General features: G+C 46.6%; 2 protein-coding genes across 6 annotated transcripts in view; one reads left to right on the top strand and one right to left on the bottom strand.

The window, feature by feature from the left end:
* The window catches only part of ADAMTS14 (ADAM metallopeptidase with thrombospondin type 1 motif 14), a 134,668-nt gene that overhangs the window by 40,853 nt on the left and 68,764 nt on the right, over positions 1-25,051 (top strand). The gene's annotated exons all lie outside the window — the stretch shown is intronic.
* LOC102567289 (steroidogenic acute regulatory protein, mitochondrial) overlaps positions 11,668-25,051 on the bottom strand; it is a 96,805-nt gene continuing 83,421 nt past the window's right edge. Inside the window, exon 8 of the mRNA XM_019484333.2 lies at positions 11,668-13,434. The gene's annotated coding sequence lies outside the window, so the exon portion shown is untranslated. The remainder of the gene's footprint in view (positions 13,435-25,051) is intronic.

Below are 25,051 nucleotides of genomic sequence, written 5' to 3'. Positions count from 1 at the left end.
CATATTTACTCAATTTCAAGATGAGGTTTCTTTCTTCATTTAAGATTGGGTGGGGGAAGCTCATCTTGGAACTGAATACAAGGCAAAAGGCAAGACAAGCAGCTGCAGCAGCTTTGGCTCCAGCCCTGATCCAGGGTCAGGGTCTAAGCTGCAGCTGCTGTCTGCCACCTCTGTCCCCTGTCTGCCTTCCTGCCACTGCCTGTACCCCCCCCTACAGCAACCTCCTTCTTCCCCATCTCCCCCTCACCTGCCACAGGCTCTGACCCCCCTGCTTACACTGCTGCAGCCTCACTTGTTTCTGACGCATGGAGTATGTGCTGAGGCTGGAGCAAGCATGTGCTCCATGTGTGGGGGCTGGAGCAAGCACATGCTCCATGCCCTGGGGTGGAGCAGGGCTGGAGTCTGCTGGAGCTGAGGGTAAGTGTGGGGACAGAGATTGGGAGGGGAGGGGAATGGGGAGGAACAGAGGTGGTGGCAGGGGGATGAAGGCAGCAGGGGGAGGGAAAGTGCAGGCATAGAGGGATCAGTTGGGGGGAATATATGGCTGGAGGCAGGCTGCTTGACTCCCTCACTGCCTGCCTCCCTGCCTGTCCCCCATGCCACTGCTTGCTCTGCTGCAGTGATGGTGGGGGTGAGGGTGCTAATTTAAGACAACCCTCCAATATTTAGATTCTATACATGGAAAATTATAACAAATTTATACATTTTCCATGTATAGAATTATTGGGGGCGGTGTCTTAAATTCAGAGTGGTCTTGGATGCAAGTAAATATGATGCATTGTTTGTTTTTTTTCTAAACCTTTGGTGATGGTGTCTTACTGGCACTGTGGAGGAAATTAAAAAAGAATAGCATAAGTATGCAGTGTGGGGAGTGCACTGCATGCATATGGGGGTAGGGGAGCATACAAGGGTGAAGCATGAGTATAGGACTTTTACTTGTGGGGTCCTAATCCATGCTTATAGCTCCTAGGTGCTATGCTAATAGTAATAGTAATGGAGGGTGTAGATGAGAATGAGGAAGGAACTGAAGGGAGCAGTGAGGTTGAGTGCTGAAAATCCAGTTCCTTCTTTACTTACCTGCCAGAGCCTCAGTTTAGGATTCTGTTTCTCCTCAGCCTTGGTTGCTGACAGAGTGGGGAATTGCTCAAGAAGGCTGTGTTGTCTTTAGGTATTGTAAAGGAAATCCTAAATCTTGACCATAGAATCTAATAGATTTTGCACATGTGGGAGGAACTGATTCTCAAATAATTCTTGTAAAATGCAATTGCTCATTCAAAGATCCTATTACTGATTAGGGATTTTACCCTGCTTACTGCACTGTTATAAGTGCTCTGCATTTCAGCTTTAAGTTAACTACATTGAACTGTGCCTGAAAAACCATGTGGTTCTCACCTCATATAAAATGAGGAATATATAATGGAATTTCTCTTAAATGATCATTGAAGGGACCGGCAAAAGGTATATGCCTGTTCAGTAATGGTCAAATGAGTTTAACTACTGCAGGCACTATAGGTAACTCAAGAGAGGTATATAGCAGAGATGGAGAACTCAGACCAGCTTTTATTTCCTTTGGAAACATGTTTTCTGTTGAAACAGTCAAATATAGGTAGCTGAGTGCAACCCTCTTGCTGAAGAGACATTAACAACTATGAAATCCTGGATAAGACCAAAATTTGGGGTAAAATTTTAGGTACTAAAGCCAATTTACCAGAGGATCTTTACTTTTTTTCAAAAAATATTTGCACATGGAAATGGTCTTGAGATGTGTAACCATCTAGCATTTGAATGTGCAAGCTGTTCACTTGCAAACTTCCTGTGTACATAGAGGCTGAGATATGAAGCTTTTAACATTTGTCTCCTGTGGACATTAGTTTATTGCATTATGAAATCAGGAAAGGACAGGGCAACATTCTTTGACGCTGGGATCTCCCCATGCTATTGGTGTCACAGATGATGTCATTTTTTTAAGCTTGGGGGATGGCATGGGAGGCTCGGAATTGTCAGTTTTAATCAAAAGCTTTATTTTCAAACACATTTCATGGTTCATGCACAGCAGGGAGTGCTTTTCACTGTGTGAATGTTCAGGATGCTGTGCTGAGTGAAAGAGGGACAGCTGTCTTTTCAAATAAAGGCCCCATTTGAGAGTTTAATGTGTATAAAAGAAAAGATCAATAAAAGGGGAAGACATGACCCCTTTGGGTAATATGCAAAATGAATAGCTTATCATAGCATTATTGCCCTTCAAGCAGGCCTTTTTCTCTTTTTTTGTTTTTGCTCTTGGCTCTGACACATTTTCTTTTCAGCCTTGTCAAGTCTCCTGCACTCAGTGGGTGATACCCCCAGTTTAATGGACTCACCTGCTAGTTATCCGTCACTATCTGTGACCATTATAAGTCTTCTCTTCAGGGCAAATATCATGACATCATATTGGGCTACGTTGCTTGGGGCGGGGGGGAGGGGGGGAGGAGGGAGAGCAGAGGGAGAGGGGAGGAAGTGTAGGGAGAGAAGCGTCTTGGCATAGTGCACAGACTTAGCCCCTCCTTCAGCTTGACAGCCTTGCTTTTCTTTACTGCGGCAGTAATTCCCTTGAGTACCAAATTCAGTAGAAAAACTTTTAAAATGCACCTGATGAGCCAACATGTTCTCAAATATGGTGCCAAACCACCAGCTAGCAGGATAATTACACAGTGTAGACAGAGTGAGAGGACAGGTCATGGCTCTGACAAGACTCTAATGGCACAGGGGAGGGAACCTGAGAGCATGCTGGAGGTTAGCATTACTCTCTAGCATTTATTTTTTAACTGAAAACATGTTAGTGGAACGTGCAATTCAGCCAAATGGCCTGTACTTTGTGGTCTGGAAGACATGGGGGACAAGAGGGTTTTTGGGGGCTTGTTGGAAAGGAGTGCACAGGAGAACCATACCAGCAGTTATAAATCACAACCTGACCGAGACCACACAACTGAACACTAATCCTATTAGTTCAAGGCAAAGCTAAAGAGGAGAGGCTTGGCTGGAGTGCCGTCAGGACTATAACAACGGAGGATTTAATGAGCTGGTAGCTTGGGCATGGCAAGGCTGGAGAGTGCTATGAATAACTAGATGGAGTGAGGTGAGGCTCAAACAAGGGCCAGATTTCCCTGGAAAGTTTCTTGTAGCTTTAAAATCTAAATATATCCTAGGTCTGGGGGTTAGCTGAGCAACAATTTCAGAAGCTCATCAAACATTTGCAAAATGTAAAGCCCTTGCAGCATTCAGGATGTCTAAACCTCAAGAATCTCTTAAGTGCTCTATGCCAGTGGGAGATGAGCCTATTTACTCAGGGTGTCTGTTAGGGCTTTTTACCCACTGATGGTTTTAAACTGAGTTGCAGGGGCTGACTTTCCACTGAGATTTTGAAGACCTGCCACAGGTATTTTGAAGAACTGTTTGCCCAGCTTTGGGCTCTAATCACTCTTGTATTCTTTTGCTTTACCTAAGAAATTATTGTGTTTTGCCTAACGGCTAATTCTTGCAATATATAAACCAAAGCACCTCCCTTTTACATCTGCTATCCTCAGATCACTGTGGGGTAAGGATTCCTTCAATAATGTTTCTATCCACGCAAGCCATTCTCATACTGCTGTATGGTGAATGTTGGCTTCACTGCTGCTTTGACTCTTCTGCATGGGTTAACTGTTCACTCCAACACACACCCACCTTGACCACTTCTGTCTGGTATGCAGACCTGTTTGGCCCACATGGTTAGACACTACTGATGTAATAACCATGGTTGGCCTTATCAGGGAACTGCCATCTCTAGTGGCATCACTTATAGATTCCCAATTTGTTCCAACAGATCCATGACTTTAAGGTATCATCTGTGATCTCTGGGTGAGCACATGTTGCATATAGCACCTCTGCAAGCCTGTCTGAGGTATTAGAGAGAAATGAGAAATGTTTCAAATACTTTTCCCACCAAATGTCACACAGTTAAAACCCCGTGCTTGTGAGACCAGCTGGTGTCTATTGCTTACAAGCACAGTGCTCTTAACTAAGTGTGACCCTTGGGCTAGGGACAGCATTCAAAAAGCCTGAGCCTGAATTGATTCAGTCTTTGCTTGTTAGTCTAACCTGCAGAGAGTGAACCGGTTTGCAAGTGGATAGATGTTCAGCACGTGCCTACAGTGGCTTAGGCCAGAAGTCCTGGGATGCTAGAGCAGTCCTTCCTTCCAGCAGGGACACTGAGCTGAGGGGGGTCTGGCAAGGCCCTTGCAGGCCTGAGTTAGACCAAGGAGGGGTTTAAACCCCAACCTTGGCACTGCAAGGCTACTCGGCCCTGGAGGGGGACTCTTCCCCCTGCTTCTCCCCCACCACCGAGAGGTAGAGGGGTGGGGCTCCATGTGATGTTGCCTGGCCCCAGATGGGGACTCTTTGCCAACCCCTGCCCCCCCACACACACAGGGCAGGGAGAGGGGCTCTGTTCCATGCTGGGGGGGGGGACTCTTCCCTGTCCTCCTGCCCCAACCCTCCACTGCCACAGCATGGGTAGCAGAGGCTCTTGCAGTGCTCCCTAGCCCGGCCCAGCCAGGGTCCAGCCAGAGACTGTAACAGAGCCATGGCTGCTAGGAGTGGCAGCTGCTTGGTGGGGTTGGGCTGGGCCAGCCCACAAGGGTGGGCCCGCCCCTAGCAGGTACAGCTCAGTGATGGGGAGGTGAGTGCAGCTGGGCAGTTGCTGAGCAGCCCAGATAAGTCACTTCCTGGCTAGCCACCAGCTGTGCATGCCGGGCTGCATTCACTGACGGGGGAAGCAGCTGCTCATCTGCACTTGCCTTCCTGTTATCGAGCTGCACCCGCCAAGGGTGGCCCTGCCCCTGTGGCCTGACCCAGTCCCATCAAGCAGTTACCTTAGCCAGGGCTGAGCAAGGCCAGCCCGGGCTGCAGTTCTGGGGCCACCCCCCCTGGCAGCTGCAGCTCCATTACAGCTGCTCCTCATGCCCCGGTTGGGCTGGGTAGCACCACAAGAGCCTCCCCTCCTTGCCCTGCAGTTGTGGGGGAGGGAAAAGGATGGGAAAGAGCTCCCCCCTGCACTAAACAGAGACCCCCCTGCCCCGTGGGGGGGAGGGGGGAAGTGTTCATCTCCTCTGGGGCTGGGGCCAGGCTGGGAAGCCTGCACAGAGCCCCCAGTCCCCACCCCTCAGCAGTGGGGGCAGAGGAGGAGGAGGGGGAAGAGTACCCCCCCAGCATGGAACAGAGCCCCCCTCCCTGACCTGCGGGGGTGGGGGGAAGGATGGGAAGAGTCCCCATCTGAGGTCAGGCAGCATTGCATGGATCCCCCCCCTCCTCACCCCATGGCAGTGGGAAAGGAGCAGGGGTAAGACAGGAGGGGGGGCTCTAAGCAAGACTGCCTGGCCAGGCTGACAGGCAGATCCTGGCTGCGGTGGGGCAGGAGGGGAAGAAGGGAAGAATTAATCCCCTCCCTGCCTACTTTGCTTTAACAGGTCCATGCTGCCCAGTGTCTTGCCATGTCTTGTCCCTGCTCTGGCTGGAGAGCAGAGGGGAGAGGCCAGCCTAGCTCTGGAGCGGAGCAGAGCCCAGCCCAGTCCAGAGAGCATGCCAGGATGCTGGGGGAGTCTGGTTTATCTTAAACCAGGAAGGGGTCTGGGACAGACATTGCATAAACCAGTTTGGGCCAAATCAGTTAAGCCTGATGCTACATTCAACCAGGTTTATCTCAAGCCAGTTTCAGCCATTTTCAAACTGGCTCATGTGCACTGAACATCTGTTCTGTTACAGGTTTAAACCAGTTTCTGGTCACTTAAACTGATTTATGTGTAATGTCTGTCCCTCGCCTTGGTGGGAAAGGTCTTTGAAACATTTCTCATTTCTCTCCAGTACCTGAGAGGCTTGCAGAGGTGGTGTATGAAAGACGTACTCTTTGGTGGTGTTGCAGCTAGCCAGGTGTTGGCAAAGAGTCTGAGGGAGTTTGTCAGAGATACTGGGATGTTCATATAGCTGATGTGCATAAAAAACAGTCTTGGGCATCTGTATGGGTACTCATCTGAGGAGCAGTACCCAGGACCTTGTTGTGGTTTTTACGGTGATTTGTAAGAGCTATGTGTAGTTTTCTTTCAATGGCAGTATGTCAGAAGTATGCATGTGGTGGTGGGGAGGTTGATTTCAGGTTTGCTGGCATCTGCAGTTCTGTACCGAAACAAGATAAACATTTTCTCTTTTCCAAGAACACTGTTGTGTGGTGGGTGGTTGAACTGCAGTTGAAGCTAGTGAATAAAATGTTGATTGCAGCATATAAACACTGGCTTAACCTTTCCTCTTCAATGAGAAGTTTGTAGATCTTGTAAAGCTAAACAAAAACAGCAGTTTGGTATTCCTATGTTTACAGTTTATTTTGAATTTTGCAAGGCCAATCCACCCCTTGCCCTGATGATTTGTTCTTGGGCTTTGATGATAATACTGGTAATACTTTACTAGTGCAAAGTAGAGAGCAAATTGGGTTGCCATAATTTGTCTAATGGGAATACCCAAGGCAAAAAGAGTGTGATGGAAAATACACAATGGTAGTAGTCAGACCGCACTGCAGCTTTTGCCCTCAGATGCTGAAGAGGAATGCAATTATATTTTAAGAACAGGATGGATGCAGGAAGCCCATGTGTTGTTATGGGTGTATGGTCTCTACAAGGCGATACACAACAGTCATTTCCTTTCAGACTTGGCTTGTCAAGAAACCCTTATGAAAAGTCTTGTTTTGTTATTAATCAGTGGTCTTGGGTTTGCAATATTGAAAGGGTCTCCTGAGAAAACTTGCTTTATGTGTGCTTTGGAGAACGCACCTTCGTCTCTCCATTGGTCTTCCCTTAACTTGTGCTGTGATAGAGACAGGAAGAGCCTCTCTTTAGGGAGGGGTGCAGAGACACGCCAGTCCTTCATTGCTAGTAAGAGCCTCTCTCTTCTCCCCCCCCCTCCCCCCACACACCAGCTACTAGTTCTGGAGGTTTTATTGAGGGTTAAGTGCTCATGGTGCAGTACCCAATGGGAGCTATGGCTTGGAATTCATTGCTAAAGGGTGGAACCTGAATTTAGGGTGGAGCCTATTAGTGTCTGTCTGCAAAAGCTCGGTATTTGGTTCAATACAGAGTTTTGAGATAATTCATAGCAAGAGAAAGGGGAAAATGGTGCCAGTGTCCTATTGCTTTAACAAGTGTCCTTCACTAAAAAGTAACTGTATACAGTGTTAGAAAACTTGTTAGCAACAGAGGACACACAAGAAAGTGACACAAGACATGCTTCTAATCCATTTATTAAACTATACAGAGTTTCTGTTTGAGGGAATGTGGACATGTAATAAATAGGCAGCAAGGATAATTAAGATACAGACATGATCCTGTGACCCAGTGGAGGCCTCTTCAGGTTGCTTTAATTTGTACCACGCAGCTAATAGCTCAAGAGGGCCATTTTAGGAGCTGGGGGTTGTGGGCCTACAAAAATGCTCCAGCCATGGTCCTTCTTGCCTATGTATATTTGCTATACTGAGCAGGTAGATGGGGGGGTGGGTCTTTTGTGATGGGGCTTCAGTTAGTTAATACTTGGAGGCAGCCATTCCTTCATTGCCAAGTGAGGAGCCTGTAGTTGCAGGTTACTGGGATAGCATCATCTGTGTCCGTTCTTGAGTCTGGTATAATTTACTTTGGCATACAAAACCTTTGTAAATCCCACTGGGGTAAGTGTATGTCACCCCATGCCCAGAGCAAGAATTAACAAGTGAGAGAGAGAGATGCACATTGCAGGCACTCAGTACATTTACCAAATAAACTCCCCAGCACTGGGATTACCTGTCTTTGGGAAGAAAAAAGCTCTTTTCCCACATGATCCTCCACTAAGGGACTTTAGGCTGCTCTCTGTGAGCATGTTGGCTTTTTTATTAGGAGGGCCCACTAGTTCCTGCCACCTTAATCTGATTAGAAGGAGAAAATCCTACCCTTCAGAGTCTCACACTGAGCCAGGTTCAATCTGTAACAGTTACCATTTAGCACTAATGAGGTGGCCTGAATATCCACAACGTCCCAGATACTGGGTTTGAAAGGAGGTAGAGCCAGAGAGGGAGGAGGTGGGAGAATTGTGTCACGTACAGTACAGAGCCGTTATTACTGGCTTGGCATTCATTGTGCTTAACACAGCATTGCTGCTGCTAAGGTTCTGGCAGTGTCTCCCCACATGTAAACCTCTTTATTATGAATTCACTCTTAGTTGAAACTTAGTGGTACCAGAGGCTTCTTTTTTTTTTTTTTTTAATAACACATTTGGATACAAGGGATTGAAGGAAAAGGGCTGCAGAGTTTTTTTTGTTTTTTTTTCTGGCTCTAGGAATTAAATTAACTCCCTTTTCTCCTCTGATTTGATTGCGTCAGGGTATGTCTGCACATCCCCAGAGATTTAAAAGATGAGACACGGGAAATGTGATTTTAGGATTAAATTATAATGCAAAAGAGTTATTTCCTCCTTTACCCCAGCACTGCCATCCCAGCCACTGCCTAGTGCTCTGAAGAGCAGTACTCTCAAACATGTTTGCTCACACTGCAAGTGAGGTGGTGAAGCTGTGCTAATGGTGCCTCACCCTTCCTCACTGCTCTTTAGATCCCTGTGTCTGGTACACTTGAGGGTGGTGGGAACTCCTCTTTACACTCAGGGTCCCCTGCTGTAAATGCCACCTATTATCTTTCACTGGTTTGTTGAATACAGAAGAATAACATAGCAGTTTTTCTGTTGCAAAGAATGCAGAAAGACTACAGCAGTTCAGAACAGTTTTGACACTGTGAATTCTTATTTGAAACCTCTGGGTTTATCTTGTGAATCATGTTTGCACACCAAACAGTGCTAACGTTGTGTGGTGTCTTGTAGCACTCTTGAAAAGCTCCTAAGGCATACCAGGGTGCCATAGCACTGTGGTTGATAATCACTGCCTTAGTGTAACTTCACTGCCTCAGTTCCAGGGTTAGCACATGTTTGAGTAGGAACAGGTGGGCAGGGCATGATCAAGAGCAGAGATCAGGACATTGAGGAAACAGTGCAGAGACAGCCTCCTTGCCCTTTTCTAATGCCCTTTTCTTTGTGTGGGAGTGTTTTCATAAGGGAAGAATGACTAGTGCTTTTAAATACAGGCAATGTTTAACATTGGAAAATCAATTGTCATGCATGGCAGAGACTTCATATAATTTTAATGGCTCAGAATATTTGTAACACTGTAGATTGGAATTCATTGGATGGGATCCCAGTCCTGCATTTCTGTAAAGCCCTGATGCTATATAGTGTGCTCAGACTGCGGGTTGACATGATGATCATTGATTCTCTTAAGCTCTGAAAAGTTACCTACTGGGTTAGTCTTGCCCATTTGGCTCTCTGCTCCTGACTCTCTGTTGTTGATTTAGCAGTGGTATTCATAGAGTTTATATTCACTTACTGGCTTTGAGGGTGGAAGTAAAGTTCTTATTTTAGGGTCATGTTTGCATATATTAAATGTAGTTAACATAATAGTGTCCCCATGTTTAAGCATTAAAATGCATATTAAGAGCACTTGTATTGTATCAGAGTTATGACTTTTTGTGCAAAGAGTATCTCTGGGTCATATTAAGTAACACAGGTTTGGGTATCATCAAACTGCTCCACAGAGATAATACAATCAAGTTGTAGTCTTCACCAAGCCGTGACTTCATCCAGGGACCCCTCGCTGTGCTAAGCCTCCAGGAGGGACAAGGAAAGCCACACATGTCAGGAGGAAGGATCCTGGATTTTTAATTTGTTTGGTTCCTGCAGGATCAAGTTGAAAGCCAGGTGCCTGCACCCCTGGAGGGTCCTGGGGCTGGGAATGGCAGTCAGTTGAACCAGAGGCAGTTCAAGAGTCCAGTGCAGTGCCAGAGCTGAGACTGACAATCAGTGAACTGTTCATGTTCAAGGTCATAGTAAACATTACTGTGAGACTGCTCGGAACATGTTCCAACTTTAATATTGCACAGATTGAAAACATACTAGGAGTCCTATGTGATAAGGCCCTTAATGAAACACTGACTTATGACATGAACTGTCAAAAGTGGTGGACATACCTTTTACATGTTTCCAGCTTCCTTTAAGCACTGCTGTCTTGCAAATTCCTTTACACTTCTCTTTCAGCATGCTTAAGAAAGTAGGTGTTATGTGAGCTTGGAAACAGTTATGTGTTTGGGAGATGCATGGGACTAGGAAGGGATACTGATTTTGTGGCCCCTCACATGTTACGTCCTTTTGGGTCTGCAAACAAGTAGAGAATAATCCTAGCTTTACACTTTGAATGCTGAGTTTCTTCATTATTTGTTGTGTAAGTCACATGGTTCAGTTCCCTATGTCTAGGATTCATCTCTTCCATTCAGAGTCTACCCAGTATTTGTAATCATCATTAAAGACCTTGTTACATGTTACATTTTGAGCTGCACAAATTTTGAGCTGCACAAATGTTGATTGGTATTAGTGCTAGCTCAAGTTTGGAACAGTCTCACCTTAAGACTAAAAACCTTCTCGGACTGTCCCCCACCTGCACAGCTGTAGCTTTCCAGTAGAGGACTGGTGAGCAGAGGTCTGATTAGGAGCTAATGCTGTGAGTTGCCGCTACAGGGGTGGTGAGCCAGGAGAAGCTTCTGTCCTTCTGCAGGTTAGGGGTGGGGGAGAAATGGCGGGGAGGGGGAATGGGATGGACATGAAGCTGGGTGGCAGAGAGTTAATGTGATGGGGTAGGTAATAAAACAGGAAGTGGAAAGGAACTGAGGGTGGGGGAAGGGTGGTGAAATGAAGGAAATGAGCCACTGAAGGATAAAATAAAAGGAAGTTTTTATAAAAAGGTATTTAAAAAGAAATAAAGAGGAAGTAAATTAAAGAAGGTCTCATGTTTTCATAAATTGGGATTTAGGATTTGGGTGTGGGGGGGTGCAGGCCATGCTTCAAAAGATGGCTGGGAGGTGGAAGCAGTGAGGGAAAGTGCTTTTGGGAGAACTACTGCCCCTGTCCCAGGAAGGAAGCTCTATCTTATGGGGACCAATCTGGCCCCCTACCTTGTTCTCCACCCTTGGACATGCCCATGCCCTGCAGCCTGGCTAGCTGGCATGTGCTCTGTAAGCTGTTTTCACAGGATTGCAGCCCTGGGGGTGGGAAGGTCACATCCCCAGGTGTGGGAGGAACAGTTGGTTTGGTGCCAGAACTGCCCCTTGGGCAGTAGAGTTCAGGGGATAGAGAGAGAGTCCACACAGAACAGGAGGGTTGGGGAAGGGACACTGTATCCTGGGATGCTGGAGGACTGCAACTCGGGAGGCTTAAGTGTGGGGAGTGGCCACACATTAATGGAGCACGAGCTGGGTAACATGGATCATAGATAAACCTGCCCTGGACTGGGGTAACTTTAAGTCACCTAAAGTGTGCTTAAAACTAGTTTTGGGTGTTAATGTATGAACAATCCAGGGGTTAAGAGCTCCAGGAGCCATCTAAAATTAATGCGTAATAAAGCAGTAATATATCTTCAGCCCCACGTTCACCTTCCTTGCCCCAAAATTCCAGTTTAATGCCACCTGTCTGTTTAATTGTTTCTGTTCTTGGAAGCCTGAGGCACCTTCACGAGTCCTGTGAAGAAGGAAAAGATGAACTCAAAAAGGCTGGGTGTATTTATTTATTTATTTATTAGTTTTAATTGCTGCCCTGCTTAGCAAAGGCTCAGGGCAGCTTACAGAAGAGAGCAAAGCAAGTTATAAAATAAGCTAACAAGGGAAACAAGACAGGAGAAATAATTTATGAAAACCAATAGGGTATTTATCTAAAGTATATAGCAACTCCCTGCCCCCAACAGTATCCCAGCTTGGGTGAGATGTAATGTCAGACATGGAGCCTCTTGTCAGTTATGCTACAAAAAAAAGGGGGGGGCCTATAAATTGATCACTTGCACCAGCAATATCTAGGGCACAGGATCTTCAGAGCACACTTTCACCAAGTATTTCCTCTTGGCCCCATTGCCCTTTGAAAGTGGAGTAAGCCTCTGCACGCTTAGTGTGTGCTAAGAGTGTTATGGGTGGAGTTAATGCAGGGCAGCCAGCATACTACAAACTTTGTATTTCAGTTTACTGTGTCCTAACTTCCCCATATAAACATGCTTCCAATGACATGCTTCCAATGCTTCCAGGAAAGTCCTCTGTGAATTCCAGATATGCTTGCTCTGTTTAACCTCAGAAATACAAGACTTGATTACTGTAAACAGTTCTGTTTGTCCATAGAGCACCAAGTTTTCATGTATTCACCTATGCTCCCATGTTTGACAAGAAGGGCAAGATTTTCAGTTGGTCACCTAGGAGCCTATGTGCCTACACTTACAGGGGTGATAACAGTCAGCAAACAGTTAATTTATGAAGAAAATGAGCAAGATTCTGTAGGTGCTCTCTGGTCTTCTGCCACATACTTTGACCACAATCTTCCAAGAATGTTAGAGAATATATCAGCCTCTACCCATTGATATCTCCACTTTGTTTTCTTTTCCCAGAATTGTCTTTCTTTCATCATCTTCTTCCAGAAAGTATTTTCTCTAAGAACTGAATGAATGTACACTTAATTATGTAATGTAGATAAGTATAAATCTCTCTGAGTATCCAGAATATTATTTTATAGCAATAAATATTTAGATATCTTCATTGCTTTCAGACCCTTACTTTGCGAAGTGTGTTGCCTAAACCACAAATTATATTAGAATGGAACTTATTAAAATAAAATTAGCATTTTCAGTGACAATACAGCTTGTGTGAGAGAGGCATAGTCTGGGGGGTGCCTGGTTTGGGGGTGGGAATGAAGAGCGTGTCCAATGCTGTTTGAGGGACAGAGGAGAGGAAATGTTTTGTATCCAGCTTTGCTTTTCAGTCTGTTGTCATTCAGTTGAGATCACGAAGAGGGAATTACCCAATTAAGCCTGGGACTGTGTTTGAGATTTAAAAGCGGAGACATGGGAAACGTGATTTTAGGATTAAAGTATAATGCAAAGGAATTGTTTCCTCTTTTATCCCAGCACCACCATCCCATCCACTGCCTGCTGCTGCCACTGGGGCCCATATTAGAAGCAGCAGGTCTTGGCTACCCGTCTAAAATCTCCTTCTGAAAGGTGGTGGGATGAGAAAAAGGTTTCAGACCATGGTGGGAGGTAAAAGGATGGGAGGTTGTCAGCTTCCTCCCTCTTCAGACCCTTCCCTCAGCGGGACAGGAGCCTCATCCTGTTCATTGTGTAACGGCTCTTTGTTATATGTGTGCGTGCATCTTTAATCCCTTTAAGGAGATTTCATGGAGAACATTTTCACATAAAGGGTGTCATTTTGCTTTTTCCTCTGGAGTTCCCACCAGTGTTTGTCTGCTCATGCTTGATATTTTTACCATCAGGCTTGGTCCCTCCTAAGAAAAGAAGAAAGGGGATCGGTCTCAGTCATTGTCGGTCACAGCTTCATAATGGCATAATTGGTATATATGGACTGGAGCATAATTGGTTAATAAGGGATTGAATAGCAGGGATTAGGAGCTAAGGGAAGCTCCAGAGGGATTTCAAGGTTGTGTTCAAGTTCTGGTTTGGAGAGGTTCTGCTATGACAACAACCTACAGAGAAACCAAACAAATAAGATTTTATTTTAAAAACAAATCCTCTGCCCAAAGCAAGTAGCCTTGTTCAGGCAGAAGAGCCAATGTATGCTGTGTGGCACAAGCCTATGCTGGTAGGCATGAATATTGGCAGCTGCAGGGGATGTACAGGAAGCTGCAGCCAAAAGGGGAAAAGAAAAAAAGAAAGAAACCAGAGTTAATTTGTAACAGAGAAAACAGAGGCACATGGTAAAAAGCTTGAGTCTATAACTGACATGAACAAAGGCGGAGGGGTTCCCTCTGGGACTCCTAAGGGTCAATCTCTTGGTTAGTCTTTAATCAGATTTCAGACTCCCCTGGCTTTTCAGTTGATGCAAAGAGTTGTCAGGAACACAGCTAGAATCCTACAGTGGAATGAGAATTTCCACTCCCCACTCACTGAGGAGATCAATCTTCCGACTTTCGGGCCACCAGGCTTCCCTGCATCTGTGTCTACCTCGCAGCTAGGATTTTGGGAATTATCAGTCAGTCTGGTTATGGTTTTGGAAGTTAAATACTCTACATTTTTTAGTGTTTGATGTAAAAATGATTTGCCAGCTGATAGGAATCAGTTGTATTATGTTATATTACTCAGCTGAGCAGAAGGTGAATTAAGATGAATTTTAATGTAAAGTCAGTGGGTTGGCCTGATTTTTCATTCTGGGTTCTGAAAACTGCCTCCAGAGCCAGTTTCATTGGATGCAAAGACTCATGGTGTGAGTATAACAAGAATCCTGCTTCCTACAAAGGAGAAATTGCTGAGTGGCCCCTTCTATCTGTTTGTGTACACAAAAATTTCTTTCATTGATGTCTTCAGTGGAACTAGATTACAGCGCAGGGGTTTTCCTGTTTCTACTTTCTCACTGCTGCTTTGCATCTGCTTCTTAAGTAAAATTGGGTGATAGGATATTCTCTGGGGTGTAGGTTGTAGCCGTGTTGGTCTAAGGACATAGGCAGACAAGGTTCTTTGGGTGAATCTGATATCTTTTATTGTTGGTCTCAGATTCACCCAAAGAACCTTGTCTGCCAAGGATATTCTCTATGAATTTGGTTAACAATACAAAGGTACTTAGTGTTTTCCTATTGTTTGAAGTTACTAAGGGAACCTTATGACTCAGAGATCTCCAGGGGAGTCGCTTATATCCCACTGTTCTGTCGAGCATTTCATTGTTTGTCAGTTCTTAGCAAAAGAGAATTTTAGGGGACCCCATTTAGAGACCAGTTGGACTTTGGAAGCGAATCAGACCTATTTCTTCATTTTTATCTGGGATTGTCTGGTGATGATGCTAGTTAGGTAGAGAGGAAATTCAAGAAAAGAGACTTTTTTCAGGACGAGTCTAGCTGGAAGAGTAATTTCCTGGGAATTATAAATTTCTAACTCTAGAAAGGAGCTTGCCACACTAGGAAAAAACTTCCTAAGCAGCAGGGTTGCACTTTGCCTTTCATCATTTACTTGCATTTTTCCCTTGAAAATATCAACTAAATGTTCATCTTAATAAGGAATGTTACTTTCCACGCACACAATCAGAAGAGTGCAACTGCATGTGGAAGACCCTAAGGTGCAAGCTATGGTTTTATATATAGCAAAACTTGTCTTTTCTGGCCAATAAAGCAACCTGCACATATCTTTTGACTCCGAGGTAAGGGTTTTTAAGTGAGGTGAAAGGGTGGTAAATAAAATTTAAGATTACCAAAATTGGACCTGACTATCATTTCCACAGGAGCTTGGGGTGGGCACATCAGCAGTGCAAGTTAGCTCATAGAAGGAGGAAAAAGGGAAGAAGTAAAACTTTATACCATCTTTCAGTTTTCTGATATTTGGACTAACTAGGAATTGCTATTACCCATTTTAAGTCAGAACAGCAGAGGCTTTTCCAACAGTCAGGCTAGCTGGAATGCAGCAGTGTTTTCACTATGCTATCATTCCCTGGCCCTACCACAAGAAGGGGGTGTAATATGTGACTCATCCCATCAGCCCCATGCCACTTAAGGAATTCCTCCACACTTGAGGTATTTTGTGGTGGCCAAGTCCACGAGCTTTATAGCCCCTTGCAGTGTAAAGGGACCATTCCCTAGCTGCAAGGAACCACTCAAACCTTTGTGTACATTTTAAGGGGGTTTACAGAGACGGGTTACCTGCTTTCACATAAGACACTTAAAACTAGAGCTACCGTAGTTTGTTGATTGGTATTTCCCCATCCCCAAATCTGCCACTAGTCATGTGTTTTCAAGCAGCTGTACAGTAAGAAAACTGTTGTATGCTCAGCTTGCTCTGTCATTCTCACTCACACAAATGGGCTCATGTATACACTCTCACACTTGGGGTTGTACTGTTGAGAAGCACTGTTGATTGAAATATTTTTCAGAATTGAAAATTCTGAGGTAATCCTGATTTGCAGTGTAGAACTGGATGAAAAACTTAATTACTCTGTGCCTTGCTTTTTGATCCATAGAATACTGGCCTACCTTGCAAATTTACATGGCTCCCAAAAATGTGAGGTGGCATTTACTAAAAATGCTGAGCATAATTATTATACTAAGTAGCACTTATATTTCTACCCAGAAAACTCCAGAAAAAATCCTTCCAAACTCACTTTGACATGGAAATGAGGGATGGGGAAGACGTATACGAAAGCAATTTGAGATGAGCTACTTAAGCTAAATCAGAGATCTGGGATTTTGAAATGTTAACTATTTTGCTCATTTGACAATTTTTTTCTCATCCTTTTTTTTGCTCAAGAACAGTGAAGTCTAGCAACTTCCAGTTCGGTTCATCATGGAGGTATAGTGCCTTTTGCAGAGATCATAAATAAATGGACCTTGCTGTATTTGGGAAAATCCTTTCTGGAAATTAGGAGCATCAGGACACTCTCATGGTATGTGGCTGACTTAATGTTCCCCTCCAGACCTAGCAAGATTCACAAAGGATCTGGTCAAGCTAGCAAGTGTATCAGGCAATTGACAGAAGAGATGTAGTGCCGTATTTTAATGTTCTGTCACCTTTTTTAAAGCACAGGCATCGCAAGCCTTGGAGAGATGTTGTCTTTTGCTTTGCAGCCAGCCAGAGTCAAATGGCTTGATTTTTCTTGCTGTTGTGTAGCTTCACTTTAGGTGTTTGTTTGTTTGTTTGTTTGTTTGTTTTAAATTTCTTGATGATACAATTGTTTATTTGAGTGAATTGTCAGAGCATTGCATCAGGTGACAGATCTGTAAGGCCTGGACACTGTGACTACCAGATGATTAGAATTTTATCCAGTTTTGTTTTCATATACAGTGGTCCCTTTAACACATCTATTTGCTAGGCAGGTATTTGCTCAAAGGGATTTCCTCTGAAGACACTGACTTGCTAATGGTATCAGCAGAGGGCATAAGGAGTTATGCCAAACACATAATTCTCCTCACATGGCAATGACAATTTTCTCTGGGGCTTATAGAAACAAGTGCACAGCAAATTTCCATCAGCAGTAGCAGCTCTGCTCTTCTACTCATTGCAGGTTTGACTGTGTTCCAGGATAGGCTGGTGTATGTGTAACTCTATCTTTTCCATTGATTAGAAAGGAAAGCGCAACCATGTCTCCTGCAAAGGAAGCATGGCCAAGGATTCCATCCCCCCTCGCCTTTGGCGTCAGAGCAAGTTAAAATCATAAGTGTGTATGGGCAGAGGATTAATCCTCTTGGAGTCATGGAGACAAGGCAGGGATATTTTGCTGGCATTCTAGAGAGAAATAAACTGCTACCAGTTGGCAGGTTGTTTTTTGTTTATTTATCCGTTTCTCTCTTCCTCTTCCCAGTCTTTCTCCTAATGTCTGTCAAATCACCCTCTCCCTTTCCCCTCATTCTAACCGCCTCCCCTCCTGCACTCCAGCCAAGTCCAGTCCAGTTCAGGCTAGAGCACAAGCTGCCAAAATGTTTCTTAAGGCACTTCAGGTCAGAGCTGTCAGATTCAGAGAAGAGTTGGAGTTTTGTGAGCTTTTGAAGCTCTGCCAGTTTTTCTCTCACTTAACAGGCGCTGAAGCCTGAAGGCAGGAGGAGCTGACTGTGCCAGCGTTCCTGCAAGAAACTCTTATGGACTCAGGGGGTGTTTATACACGTGCTCCGGGAGGTGTGTGTGGGGGGCTTTAATTAGAGTGGCTCCAACATCTGCTCTAATTAAAGTGTCTGCAGTGTCTCATGTATCAACGTCCCCACGTTTAAAAATGGCGGCAGGGTTGCTTTAACTAAAGCTCATTTGATGAGCTTTAGTTAAAGTGCCCTGCCACCATTTTTAAGTGTGGGGATGCTGATACACGAGATGTTGGAGTTTGCTGGAGTGCGGTAAATACCATGCTCCAGCAGACTCAATTAATTGAGCCTGCTTTGACGAGCTCCTGCTCTTTCCTAGGGCAGGAACCTGGGTTTTGTTTAATCAGTTATACACATCTAGCTCTAAAATATAGTGTGCAGCATGCCTCTTGACAGTTGCATTTGCTTTTTGAATTAACCTGTAAAGGTCATTTTAGAGTGCCTACCTATTAGATATGGGTCCTTTAGTTTCCAGTGAATGTGGAATGTGGCATACTACCCTGATCTCTAGTGGGTGGTAAAGAATTAGATTTCTACTTTAACCCCTTTGTACATAAGAAACAGAGGAGACTTAGCAGATACTCCATCAGAGTTGCTGTCATCTGGAAGAGACTGGGAGTCAAAGGTCCCAGCAGAGAGTCAGGGGATGAAATTCCATCTCTCGGTAAAAGTTTCCTGCATCCTAGCCTCCGCGCAAGTTATTTCTGAGCCCATAATGGTTACTATAACTTCCCACACTCACTGAGCTATCAAGAGCAAGATTTAATTCATTGCTTTGTGAAATATGTTTAAGATATATATGAATTCAGTATGAAATGTGTCATATTAAATCCATTTCTCTTCTCAGTGCCAAGCTATTTTCCCAGCCACCTTTGGAAGCATGGCCAGCACCCCCCACAGCCCAATCCTAAATCCCAATTTATTAAAACATGAAACAATCTTTAATTTACTTCTCTATGGCGCATCTACACACGCAAATAATGCGGGATCAGTTTACTTTAGAGTAGTTTATTAGTAAACTAGAGTAAATTGTCCCAGGCACACGTTTACACATGCAGGGATGAAGGAGAAGATATGCTGCTTCTAGCAGCAGTCTGCTCCTGCTCCCTGTGACCCTGCACTGGGCCCCTGCCACAACCAGGGGAAACTCTAGGCTCCCCCTGGGTGCTAGCCCAGGTGGTGGCATGGAGCACAGGGCCAGGAGATGCTTGTTTCCTGCTGGGGGCTAGGACATTGGTCCCTACCCCTGGGAGCTGCCTGCTGCTGGGGCAGGCTCCACCACTTGAGCCTGAGTGGGGACAATGTTCCCCTGTCCCGGCAGCAGGGAACTCCCAGGTTCTGCTCCACAATTGTGGGACCCCAGCTGGGAATTGCTTATCTCCCAGTCCAAGCTCTGTGGCCATGGGGAAGAATCTCCCAGCTCTGGCACTGCAACTGTGGAGCTGGTGCTGGGATATAGGGATCTCCCAGCCTGGGCCCCATGACTGCAGAGCTGGGAGATACGGATCTCCCAGATCTGGCCCTGCAATCACAGAGTGGGGTCTGGGAGCTCCCTGCTGCCAGGACAGGGGGATATTGTCCCCACCCAGGCTCCAGTGGCAGAGCCTGCCCCAGCAGCAGGTAGCTCCCGGGGGCAGGAGCAATCTCCTGCCCCCTGCTGCCCGGAGCAAATGTGCTCCTAGTCAGGCATCTACATCTGCACTACTGCACAGTAAGTAATTGAGAGTAAATTTGCTACTTGTATTTACAGATAGCAGTTATACTCACAATTAGAACAAACTACTGTGCAGTAAGCATCTGTACGTGTAGATGGTGATACTGCACAGTTATTAGCTCTAATCTTGAGTAAAGCATCTCATGTAGATGTGCCCTATAAGTAGCTAATGTAGTTCCGTGTAGCTCAGGGGTAGGAGCTGTTCTCAGAAAGACTCCAGGGGCACACCAAGCATGCAGGCATGTGCACTTGCAGCAGCTCAAATAGCAGTGGCACAAATTTGTGTTGGAGATTTGTGCCTCAGCACATGTGTCTGAACATGCACTTTGGTGTTGGGCAAATTGTGCCACTTGGGGAAAACTGACCCTGCCCAACTCCTCTTGGATCTTTGGTATAAAAAGCTGCCCTGGTGAGCACCTGGTGAGAGCTGCTTTTCCTCAGGAGCTTCTGAGGCCCAGCTAGTTGGTATCTGGGGACTCTAGCCCCTTGTGCTAGCTGGACTGCTGAAGCAGCCCTAACTTAGAGTGGCTCCTGCACCCTCTACCCACTGCAGCAATCTGGTATTGGGGCTGCTGCCTGGCTGTGACCTGCTGCCAACTGCACGGCTGCCTGGGCTATAGTATGGGCACTATAGCAGAGCCTCCTGCACCTCTGAGCCAGCTGCCAGTGGGCCGTGGCCGCACAGTTGGACTTTGGGCGGCACTGCTGTCATGTTTCGTGGTGCCGCTGCTCTGCCATCTGGGCAGCTATCACCCGGAAGATGTGCTTGTTGTGGTGGCCCCCTTTGAACCATCGAAGCATGCCCTTCTGGTCCCACATGGCCAGGAGGTCAGCCACCTCATCTGCCCTCCATCTGGGTCCCCAGTGTCAGCTCTCCGCAGACTCCCCTGCCCAGGTCCTGTCACTTGCCTCACCAGCAGGGATCCTGGTGTTCCCTGTTTAAAGATTCTATGATACAAAATCCAAATTCTCTCATTAAAGTCCCCCAAATCCATGTTCTTCTGCAATTAAAATGAAACACCACTATATATATAAAGGGATCAGTTGGGCAATGTTTTATAGATATATTTTCAATTTTAAAGCAATTTGGAAGCCCACCAGTGCCTCTATTGTCATAATAAAATGAATTCTATACACTTTGGTGTTTGCTTTTGGGTTTTTTTATCATAGAAAAATCGGAGCTGCCCCTGCCCCCTCTCACTCACCAGGATGTGGGGACAGCTGCTGCTGGACCCACAGCTGCTTTGTGGCCCTGAGCAGCACTTTTATGCCAGAGCCCTGCCCCGCCTGTGCCCTTGCCCCTTACTCCTGACCCGCAGCCCCTGCCTGTCCCCCACTAGCTCCCTCCCATCAGCAGCTCTGTCCCAGAACCAGGACATGAGTCCAGCTGTAGCTGTCCCATCTGCTACTTTGTGGCTCCAGCGATCCCCATGTCTTTACTGGGAAACCCTCGACTGTGGATCAAGGACTGGGCTGGGCAAGTCCCTTCCTTTCCAGGCTGTCCTCCCCGCACAGGCTGCTCTAGAGGGGCAGGGGGGCTCTAAGCCTGGCTCTGGTGGCCTCTCCTACCCAGAGCACTTCTCCATCCCTGACCCGCATCTCTCTCTCTCTCTCTCTCTCTCTCTCACTCACTCACTCACTCACACACACACACACACACACACACACACACACACACACACACACACACCCACCCACCCACCCCCAAGTGGTTCCTTGGACCACGAGCCCCTCCAGGACAGGGCTGCTTGTCCCAGCACCGGTGTGGGCATGGGACAGGGCTGCAGTGAAGCAGTTGCTTCTGCAGCTGCAGCTCCCACCAGCAAGTCTTGTCCCATCTGGCAGCTGGGCATGCAGGGTGCAAAATTTGTCTGTGTGTGGGAGGGCGTTGTTGGGGTTTGAGTAGGGGTGGGGTTGGTGGGGGTAGGGTTTGTGCAGGGGTATGGGTTGGGGTGGGGGTTTGTGGGTGGATTGCGGGGGAGTTCGTGGGTGTGGGGTTTGTAAGTGGGTATGTAGGTGGGTGTGGGATTTGTGGAGGAGTGTGGGGGATACAAGGAGGGGCTATGAGGTGGGGCAGCAGCTCTCATGGCCCACTGCAGGCAGAACCCCAGGTGGTACGTGGTGCCTCCTGAGACCCAGGGGCTACATGTGAGGCACAGAGCCAGCCCAGCTCACTGGCGCACACCTTCAGGCAGGACCAGATCAGCTCTTGCTGCCACCCAGGTCTCCCAGAACTGCAGGCCAGAGCTGCACACCATTGGGCCAGGTAGGCTCCTGCCTCCATGTGCCCCAAACACCATTGGGCCGGGCCTGAAGGCCTGCTGCTGGCTGCTTCCACCCCCACAGTCTCCCTCCTCACCTCCACAGTCCCCCCACCCCCATATCCCTGCTTACCTGGGACAGAGCCTGGGTCCCAGGCTGCTCCAAGACACTGCTGCCAGCCATGTCCTGCGTCTATTTGCTCCAGCACACTGAGGCAGTGTGCTGGGGCAACAGGGGCATGCAGCAGACATAGAGACATTGAGGCTGGGTGCTAGAGTGTCTCTTTGGAGGATCCAGGCTCCGATGGCTTCGGGGCAAGCCTCAGGAGCACACCTTGTGCCACATTTTTCCAGCATGGGTTTTTTTTATACTGGGATTTCCTGGTATCAACCTTAGAGTCTGTGCTGCAAATATGTGGCTCAGGGAACGTTTTTTCATTCCTAGAGTGCCTCTTGTGTCATCTCAAACTGCTCTGAGATGCTGCAACAGGCATGTGCTCGCTCATCTAGATGCAGCCCAAGACTCCAATGCTCAGAAATTCAGGTGATGCAACACAGTGGAAGCTCACAGATAGCTGGATGGATAAAAACTTACATTTATCAAAGAATCATATTTGGGAAAAGGAAAGGTTAAGCAAGTATAATGAAAGTCAAAAGCAGTTGTTTACAACCTTTCCCATACTGGAGGCTCTGATTGTGTTCTCCTGTCTGCCTGCCAGGAAGGGTTGATTGGTCTGTGCCTTCTTACATGTTTTTAACCCTCACAAAGAGAACCTGTGGTGTTGAGGATTACAAGAATCACCTTTGGCAATATCTACACAGTAATTTTACTGTGCCCAGCAGCAGTAACCTCGAGCACATCATGCTGTTCCAGGTTAGGTTGCCTGATAAACCAGAAACGAGTGTAGCTTCATCTGCAATGTACTTGGTGTAGGCTAACTGCACATGCTGCTTAGCCCACCTGAAATATTGCACAGAGGCAGTTACATTGCTTCTAGGCAGATCCCTCCTGGAGCAGACAAAACTATATAGGCATGACAATTCAGTAGTCTTTTAACTTACTTGTAGCCTTAAGATTTTTCAGATAAATGAGCTTCAGGAAGAGCAATCTTTGTATAGACTTAGTGTTGCACAGTATTTTCGTGCAGATTCTTGAACACAAACACTGCTATAATGAATTTGAGTGTTGATTTAGTGCAAGTTATTTACATTCACGTTAACAACTCTCCAGTTACCCTAGCTTGGATGAGACTGGCCATACTGAAATGATACCTGAGATGCACAGAGTGATTGTATTACTGGCACAGAATTTTATTAGCAACTGACAACATGTTGTTACTTGAGACTTAATTTATAACCTCAGTAGGCCTGTTTCCTCAAGTAAAAAGCACCATCATGTTGGCTTTTCTTAAAGCTTTTGAATACCTAAGCAAATGTACTTGAGCAAATGTACCTTGGTCCAGGCTCTTGGGCATGCATACCCATGTGTACCAAGTCCAGCTGTTAGTTTCCATACTTCAGAGGCACACAATCCATATCTGTGCAATTGTGTCCACATTAGTGTTGCAGTTATCAGGGTTTGGGATTAAAATGCCTGGGTGTGTAGTCCACATTTTTAGTATCTCACTAACTTTGGCTTCTGTAGGAGCTGGTTTGTGATGCATTGTGGGAGAGCTGGGCTGCCCTTCCTGGGCTTTTGAAATGGCCTAAGGAACGGCAGATAATGTTATTTCAAGTGCATGGAAGGAAAAAATAAACCTCCCCTTTTAAGTTATGTGCTATGGCAAGGCCACACTTTTGTCTACTTGCCATGACTTTAGTAAATCTCTTCATGTGGGTCTGTTCAGAAGCTGCAGCTAGCCACATGGCCAGAGTCAGTTTCAGATTTAATTCTTCTAAGTGTAAAAGCATTTTGTGGCACTTGCGTTCCCTCTTCATGGGGGGGCGTGTAGTGCTCATGAAGGTGGTGTTGTTACCAGTGCTTCTGTACACCGCGCTGGTCTTCCCCCCTTCTGAGCGTGTTGCCCACAGGATCCAGAGGGCTGTGTGCATCTTCTTCTGGGGCTCTAAATGGGAGAAGGTCACCCAGAAGACTCTGTACAAGGACAAGAGGGCCGGGGGCAGGGGCATGCCAGAGATCCTCCTGTTCCTGTGGGCCAAGTACGCAAGCATGATCTGTAAGGTGGCGATGGAGGCAGACACCAAAATGGCGTGTCTCGTGAGGGATGTTGCAGGGCACATTCTGAGACACTGGGGGGTCTTCACCCCAACTAACCACAGGCCATGGATCACGGAACCGCCCTGGTTCTACAAGACCTGCAGAACGCGGGCCCAACCACCATGAAAAGCCACAGGAAGATCCAACAGACAGTGAGACGAAGGGACACCATGCCACCTGTGGACCTGCTCCTGGGCGACGCATGCCAAGCCATGTGGGAGCGCAGTTACCACAAGGAACTGCACAAAGATCACAGGGACCTAAATTGGCTGATAGCTCACTGAGCTCTCCTGGTGAGGGCCCGGAGACATAGAGAGGGGCAGTTGGGGAGACCCAGCTGCCTGTGGCCCAACTGCCACGGGGCCACCGAGACAATAGAGCACCTCCTGTGGCTCTGCACTTGTGCCAAGGAGGTATGGAAGAGGGTACAGCAGCTCTGTGAAGCGGTGACCGGTTTCAGCTGGCTAGCCAGCAAGGCCACACTGTACAGGCACCTCACCAAAAACCAGGGGAGCCCATCGCTATGGTTCGACCAGTTTGCATCCTGCATCAGGAGCGCCTTGTGGAAGGCCAGGAACCTGCTCCTGTACAGACAAACGGACATGGAGGTAGTGGGCTGCGTGAAGATGGCGCTGAGCGAAGTACAGCCCTACTACCAGAAATCAGTAGCAGAGGATGGAAAAGACGCAGCGAACGCCACCTTGCACAGGGACACGTGGCACAGGACCATACAACCCCCACTGAGGGGAGAAGAGAGCGACAAGTGGAGAAGAGGAACAGATGAGTGGAATGGAGGATAGCGACAGTAACAACAGCAGCAGCAGCAGCGGGTCCTCCAGCGGAAGCTGGAGCAACAATGATGAAGAGACCCTGTGAACTGAGTACCTGACCCCAGAAGCAGGGCACAGGTGGACATGAAGGGAGGGCTGGTCGGAGAGACCAGAAAGGACTGAGTTTGTAGTTTGTGTGTGTTGTGCGTGGTTGTGGACATTGTAACGGGTACAAGTGGCCAGCAGGCCTTTGTGCATGGAAGCACAGGTGCGGTTTTTCTGTAACGGGATCGGTTTTGAGATACATAACCATATATATAGAGAGAAATATATTTTTACAAAATAAATAAATAAAAAAAGTATTTTGCAAGGG

The sequence above is a fragment of the Alligator mississippiensis genome, chromosome 6 (genome assembly GCF_030867095.1).
Source record: "Alligator mississippiensis isolate rAllMis1 chromosome 6, rAllMis1, whole genome shotgun sequence".
NCBI classification, from domain to species: domain Eukaryota; kingdom Metazoa; phylum Chordata; order Crocodylia; family Alligatoridae; genus Alligator; species Alligator mississippiensis.
Note: the sequence above shows the minus strand (reverse complement) of the source record. Positions and strands in the feature narration are given on the sequence as shown.